Source organism: Malurus melanocephalus, unplaced genomic scaffold (assembly GCF_030028575.1).
Source record: "Malurus melanocephalus ecotype Western Australia unplaced genomic scaffold, MMel_1.1 scaffold_469, whole genome shotgun sequence".
NCBI classification, from domain to species: Eukaryota; Metazoa; Chordata; class Aves; order Passeriformes; family Maluridae; genus Malurus; species Malurus melanocephalus.
Window position 1 is genome coordinate 344,351 of NW_026623701.1, and position 7,439 is coordinate 351,789.

At 47.7% G+C, this 7,439-nt stretch overlaps 1 protein-coding gene across 1 annotated transcript in view; it reads left to right on the forward strand.

Moving 5' to 3' along the window:
- Positions 1-7,439, forward strand: part of PFDN4 (prefoldin subunit 4) — a 139,010-nt gene that overhangs the window by 95,622 nt on the left and 35,949 nt on the right. The gene's annotated exons all lie outside the window — the stretch shown is intronic.

The following is a 7,439-nucleotide window of genomic DNA, read 5'->3' on the forward strand; positions in this document are numbered from 1 at the left end:
GTTCTGCCCCAAACCATCCTATGATATATAAAATATCCATGCATGTCGCTTCTGCCCTATTTTACAGAATAATGACAGGTCAGTGCCCCCTGTAGACAAACCCGAGCAGCAGCAGTGATGCCACAAACATCGAAAATGGAACGGAACTGGCACAGTTCCAGGCTGCAGAGCAGCTGATGTCACTGCCCTTCCCAAATTCCCGACTGTCCCCGTGTGCGGCTCTGAGACAGGATTTCACAAATTCCACAAGGACAGGACAATTTTGGAGGACTGAGAGGTGGAAAGCGATGCTTCAGCTACAAGAACCTTGTTCCAAATGAGAAGAAAACCCTTAAAAGTCAGGAGGAGCTGGAGGGATCCCCATCCTTAGGTTTCCTTTCTAGATTTCTGCAGGTTTTTCACCAGGTTCCCTCCTCGTGGGGGACTCCCTCAGGCCGCCTGGAATGCAGCCCAACTGGTTTCAAAAGGAACATGAACTACCTGCTTCTGCAGCTCTGAAACAATTCCCAAATTACACTTCACTGCTTCCATTGTAATGCAGAAAATAATTCAAAAGGAAAAAAAYGTATTTTTAATTGGTGTGAATGTTATGTGAACCATAATGTGCCTGAGCAGAAGTTCAAGGCTTGGGAAAATCCTCCTTTTTTTTTTTTTTTTTTTCTCTCTCTCAAAAACCATTAGTTTGGTCCTGGCAGAGTGGCAAAAGTTTTGAAAAGGTGAGAGAAAATTACAACAAAATCCGTGATCTGGCAAAAGGCAGCCAAGCCTCACCTTTCTGATGTGTGGAATATTTCAATCACGTGTGTCTATTAATGCCAAAAGTCCCCAAGTAATTCCTCCCTAAAGCTTGCCATATGTTGTATTTCAATATCATAGAAAATGATCAATTTTCCTGCCCGTGGGAGCCCAGGTGAGCTTGAGGACGTGGCCGTGGCCAGGTAGAAAAGCAGAATTTTCTGCTCTGATTGATGCRGAGCAAAGAAAGGACTCAACAATAGGACAGAGTTTGGAAAATCTGCTTACCTTGAGTGCRGCCGTGCCCTGTCCTGCAGGAAGAAGCTCCTCAGCCACGTGTTGGGAATGATGAAAGCGGGGCCAGGTGGCTGCCAGCCCTGCCCAAGCTGAGGAGGAGCTGTGGGCACACACTGGGCACACACTGGGCACTCACTGGGCAGCAGGAAGGGACAGCAGAGCAGGGCTGGGATGAGTCACCTACAGCAAACAAAAACACCCAGGAACACCGTGACTGCAGCCTGGCAGGGGCTGTGCAGCCAGGACAGGCAGGGTTCCAGCCCTGCGGGCTCTGGGGACAGCTCTGTGTGATCCTTTCTGCCACTCGGTGCCTGAGATGAGTGGGAAAAGCAAAATAATTCACAAAAGTAGCTAAAAAAAAACATTCAGGGAGGGGAGAGCCCAACAATGGCACCAGGTGAGCAATGGCAGCCTGGCTGGGGAAAGGCTCTGGCAGGGAGCTGAGCTGTCCGTTCTGCTGGGCTTGTGCAGAAAAATCCAGGGTATTGCAAGGGAAAAGGCACAGCAGAAAAAGCCAGGGCACTGTGAGGGAAAAGGCACAGCAGAAAAAGCCAGGGCACTGCGAGGGAAAAGGCACAGCAGGAGCTTTAATGCCCAAAGAAAAGCCAAGACTTGGAGGAGCTTCCAAGGTGCTTCAGCAGGAGAGCACAGGCAGGGCTGCAGGAGCAGGTGAGCAGAAAGAAAATGCAAAAAATGCCAAAAATGCTTTTGCAAAAGCCACGAAAAGCCAAAGCAGCAGCAGTAGCAGAACTGCACATCAGGGATGTTTGAAGGGTATGAAGGAGTTACCTGGGCAGCCTGCAGGAGCCAGAGCTGGTGCAATGAGGTGCTGCTCRCCCAGCCCGGCAGCTCTGCCCCCACGGTCACCCCAGGGAGGGCTCACAAACACTGGGTGCAAACACAGCYAGGGTGGAGCAGTCCCGTGCACCTCGCCAGCCCTCTCCAGGTGTTTTCTGTTCCCAGCTCTCTCTCCACCCAAACTTGTTCCAGGGCAYTTCGATTCCTGCATTCCCTCGATTGTGGGAATGGTGACATTGTGYTGGACACCTCCAAACCTCTTCCAAACACAAACTTCTCCCAAAATGTCAGAAAAAACCCCAATCCTTTTGCTGGCGTGCTGTGGTCAGAGTGGTTTCTGAAGCCCTTGCAGAGCTGACAGCCTGACCAGGGGTTGGGATTTCAAAGCCACTGTCACCATTTGCTGTCCCTCAGGTGAATCACAGAGCCCACACTCACGCTGGGGGTGTCTGCAGCAGGGAGAGCTTTTTGTTCTCAGTTTTCCCAGCACCTCAAACTTGGCTTTGGGGAGTGAAGTTTCCACATGCAGCCAAAACACCAAGAAAAAAAATCCCTTATTTCACAGTTTGAAAGGAACCCCATGGCAATCCCTGGGGTCATTTTCCTGGTTGCCTCACCCGTATCACCCAGCTGGTGCCTTTATTTCAGTGCTGCTTTATGGGGCTGGGTGTAATTCTGTTCTCAGCYGTGATAAAGGAAGGAAAACAGAGCTGTCACAAGGAAAAACAGACCTGTGCCAGCTGAGGAGGGTGTGAGGTGTTTCAGGGGTGATGAGGAACCTGCAGGATGGAAACAGAGCAGGAACTGGCTGCATGCAGCATCTCTACAGTGAGGGGATATCCCAATCCCTCATCCCCTCCAACACGGGGTCTAGAGCATCTTTGGCATCTTCTCCTCAGTGTAAATCCCTGCCTGCTGCAAATTCAGGTGATACCCCATGAGTTCAGGGCCAAAATCCCAGCCAGAGACACAGCATGGTTTGGGATGGTCTCTGCAYGGCTYACGTGGTGCTGGCAAYKGRWTTWMCCMARGGSYKMRGSMMMRRAAMCMMYYMWYTCYKSMRKKRWKSYRGRMYWAMTWWYATTTTTWWTTWWTTTWWTKTWWTTTTWAAAWWAWTAWTWWTWWTTTTWWTTTTTTTCTCCTCGGGTTACAATACTATTGTGCAGTGATTTTGAAATGCAAAATGTAAATATTTARTTYTGGAAATGCTTCATTTCTGCAAGAGAAAGTCACTAAATTCRCCAAAAGTTTGCACTGTAATTTGCCTTCTCTGGGTCTATTTACTCTTAAAATGTCTTCAAAATCAGCCTTAAATACTTAATATTCATCATGAAGAAAGGAATTTGGATTACCATATACTCCACCTGTGAATACAAGAATAGCAGTCCTCCTTTTCCTCAAAAAAGGCTTTTCCTTGAACGGAGCCATCRMAGTGAGGTTTATCCTGATTAAATTSTCCCACTTACATGGTCCTAATGCACAATTAACCATCCATTCCTTGATCTGTTTGTCAACTCTTTCATATTCTTCTCCAGTCATTTTAAAAGTAATTTTGATCTGTTTTCATCCAGAACAGATCAGAGGGGCACACGGTGAGTTTTGGTTTGCCTTGGCTTGGGGATTGTTTARCTGGGTGGCAGCCACAGAAAATCATCTCCAAAGCACAGGAAACTGCCCTGCTTTCATGACTTTGCAGCGATCAAAATGCTATCTTTTTTCTTTCTAAAAATCTCCAACAAAGCTGTCACCAAATAAATCTTCCTCCCCTGCAGGAAATGCTCCCCTTGTGCATCTGACAGCTGCATAAAACTTCCTGTTCATTGATGGCACAGAGCTCCCAGCAAYTAGAAATCATTAACCAGTTCTTTTATTACTGCCCAGAACAGGAGCCAAGAGCATTCCAATATCGACAGCTCAGGAGCAGATCTCTGCTGCTCTGTATTTTCATCTGCTTTTGCTTTTTCTGTGTGAATTTAAGGTGAGGGTTTCCATCTGGCTGCTGCTGCTGTCCAGGTTTGTTCAGCAGAGCAGGAGGGATGAGCAGCAAAACCCCCTGGGCAGCAGGAGRAAGGGAGGAGAGCAGGAACTGCAGGAGAAAGAGAATTAAGCACCAGTCCAGTGGGATTCTGACAGTTTGGAATAAAATAGAAATGAAGCTTTGACTCAGCTTTGCTGCTTCTCTCCCGAGAGGATGGCTGGGGTGAATCATGGGGTCTTTCAGATGAGGGAACCCAATGTTTGTAGGGTTTGATGGATCCTGGATCACAGGCAGGGAGAGCTGTGGGAGCCACCTGAATCCCAGATCCACAGGGTTTGGTTCTACCCCTGGAACTGCATTTCTAAAACCCTCTGAGTGACCCGTCTGAGGCTCACACTCTCAGTTCAATATAAATAGGTTTCAAAAAAATCAGAGGCAGTGCAGTGACTGATGTTGTTACACACCKGGGGTTTCTACATCTGACAGAGCCCAAAATAAGGCACTGGTAACCCTGAACTCCTCATCCCTGGTGTGAAATCCCTTATGAAACCCATAATCTTTGGGACAGACATGAACTGGACAGGGTTCAGAGGRAAAATCACCCCAGCACCACAACCATCCCATCTCTGGGGCAGCAGGTGCTGCTTCCTTCGAGCTGCACATCTGAGCTCGTGTTCCTGCAAACCTGGAAAAGCTTTGGGAGCTCCAGGGAAAACTGCTTCTGCTTAAATTCTGCTGAGTTCTGAGCTTTATTGGCTCTGGCTCCTTTACAGCCAGTGTTTCATGGTGATTGCCCAAGAATTATGTTTTCAGCAAGGAGGTTTYCCCCGCTGTCTCCGATGGAGTTCCCATTAATTGTTGAATCTGTCTCRTGTTTCGCCAGTGGGCTCTGAGTGGGTAATGAAAAGGAGACAATAATTGCTTCAGTGCCGGCAGCTCCAGGGAAGGAGAATCGTCCCTAATGATTCCCAGGCCTGCTGCAGCTCTCAGCAGGCACGGAGTGAGGCTCTGGCTCTGGGACAGCCCCACAAACCCCAGAGCATCCCCTGGGATCCTCCCTGCTGCGGGAGCAGCCTCTGCTCACCCCCTCCAGATGGAGCTCCGTGCTCAGTGGGAAACATTCCCTCCTTCTGCTTCCCAGAGAGAGCCTCAGCAGCTTTTTGCAAATGACATTTCAGCCTGGAGTTTCTGCAGACTGTGACTCACAATGTTGATGTAGGAAGGTAATTTGTGATTGTCTCTTCTTCCCCCATCACAAAAAACCCCAGGTTCCGGCTGTCACTATTCTTAATTTTGTTAAAGAGAGAGAATTACAGACTCTACAGCAGCTATTTCTCCATGTGGGAGCTTTTAGAACAGATAAAAAGTTCCTGTGTCAGGACTGGAACAGAGAGTTATTGTAGACACGGTGCCTCGGTGGGTGGAACAGGCATTTGAACCACAATTATTCTCCTGTATGAGCTCTTGAAGTCTCTATCAAATATGCAGTGATGATAACAATGCTATGTGAAATATTCACTTCCTTCATGCAGCTTCTGCACAGGCTGGGCCACGACTTCCCCCAGCTCTCCCAGCTTCAAAGCCCCCTGGCTGTGCTTTCCCCTCTCAGAGCTTCACCCTTCCCCTTCCCAAGCCTGAAAAATAGAAAATTTGAGGCACTGGGGTTGCTAAAAAAAAAAAAAAAAAAAAAAAAAAAAAAAAAAAAAAAAAAAAAAAAAAAAAAAAAAAAAAAAAAGGGGGGAGGGGAAAAGGCTCACTGTAGACTATGTATTTCATTATTGGCTTTAATCAGGAAGTAGCAGTACATGAGCATGGACATGCAGCGGCAGGGAAAGGGAGTGAAGATCTTCAGGAGGTGTTTGATCCATGGGGAACAGGTCTGGGATGTTCTCCTGTCCTCAGGAGGAGCCAGGCATGAGGGAAAGGTCAAAATTTTCTAATTTTTTTTTTTTTTTTTTTTTTTTTTTTTTTTTTTTAATTTCCCTGAGAAAGCAGCATTGTGCAGCCTCGGACACCTTGCCTTGATGCTTTCTGCTCACCAGACATCTCCTGGGAGAGCTCCACGGACAATTCCAGCTGTGGATTCCTGCAGCTGCCCTGGGGCACGGGGTTAATGCTCCTCCTCAGCGCAGGAGAGGCTCTTTCTGCCTGCAAAAATATGAATTGCTAAACTTGTGCCGAGTGAAAACACCAGGATGGCGATCACTGCGGGATTAGGGCAGCTGGAGCCGATCTTCTGCCTGCAAAAATATGAATTGCTAAACTTGTGCCGAGTGAAAACAAAAGGATGGAGATCACTGCGGGATTAGGGCAGCTGGAGCCGATCTTTCTGCCTGCAAAAATATGAATTGCTAAACTTGTGAAAACACCAGGATGGCGATCCCCGCCTTCAGCACAGCCAAGGGATAAACCTGCAAAGCACAGAAGGAAATGTTAATATTGGGGACGGGAATTCGGTACSGTTTAATCGCTGCCGCTGGAGATGAGCTGCTCTGGAATATCGGACAGGAGCTGTGCCTTTCCCTTGCTGAGTTCTGACCCCGTCGGATTATTCAGCGAATTGCGAGCCAAAGTTTCACCCCAGGATCATTGTCATTGTCCTCCAGCACAGCTCCCCGGCGGGCAGGGACATTGCAGCATGCCGAGGAGAAACAGAGCAGCGCGTTCAGACTTGGAAATCCTCCTGGTTCCCGAAACGACTTGCTTAATAGAAAATATTCTTCTACATCTGGGGATTTTGTTGTTTTATTGGTTTATCAAGTGTTTTGATGGGTTTGGGTTTCAATAAAAAATTATCAGTGTGAAAAATGGGCAATATTTCAAAAAGAGGCAAATGAAATATTCAGAATTTATCATGCAAGTCAAGGATCTACGGTCTAACAGTAATTCTGGCAGTAAAAKCAATAATACTCAAATCAAGTAATGTTATACGTTTTTGAAGGGGATAATATTGCCAGGTAGGAACCTCATTAATTTAACATTTAAAAGGGTAAATCCTCGAAAGCAGAAGTGAGAGCTGTGTTTAAAGAGGTGAGAAGCCAAGCAGGTCTGTCCTGCTGAGCTCTGACTCTCAGTTCAGCTCTCCCAGGGTTAATTCCTCCCCCAATGTCAGTGCTGAGGGAAACTCTGCCGCTGATCCTGTGGTGAGGAGCGAGACTTCCAGGGCAGAAGTGAAACTCATCTGAATTTAACTTGTCACAGCTGAACTCAAAATTGGTTAAAAAAATATATATTCCATAGAACAGTCAGCCTTGTCCTTCATTTTATCCACTTTTATCCGTGAAATTAACTCTGACCACATTCTCAGCATCAGTTGGCAGAGATGCTCAGGGATGCTCAAGGATGCTCAGGGATGCTCAGGGATGCTCAAGGATGCTCAGGGATGCTCCGGGAAGCTCTGGGATGCCCGGGATGCTGAGGGATGCTCAGGAAAGCTTCGGGATACCCAGGGATGCTCCGGGATGCTCTGGAATTCCCCGGGATGGTCCGGGAAGCTCAGATATGTTGAGGGAAGTTCAGGGATGCCCACGGACACTCCGGGATGCCCGGCACTCTGTCAGCAGGTGGCGGCGTTAAGCCGGGCTCAGCGAGGAGATGCTCAGTGCGCTCCGTTGAGTTCAGCGGTTTAGCC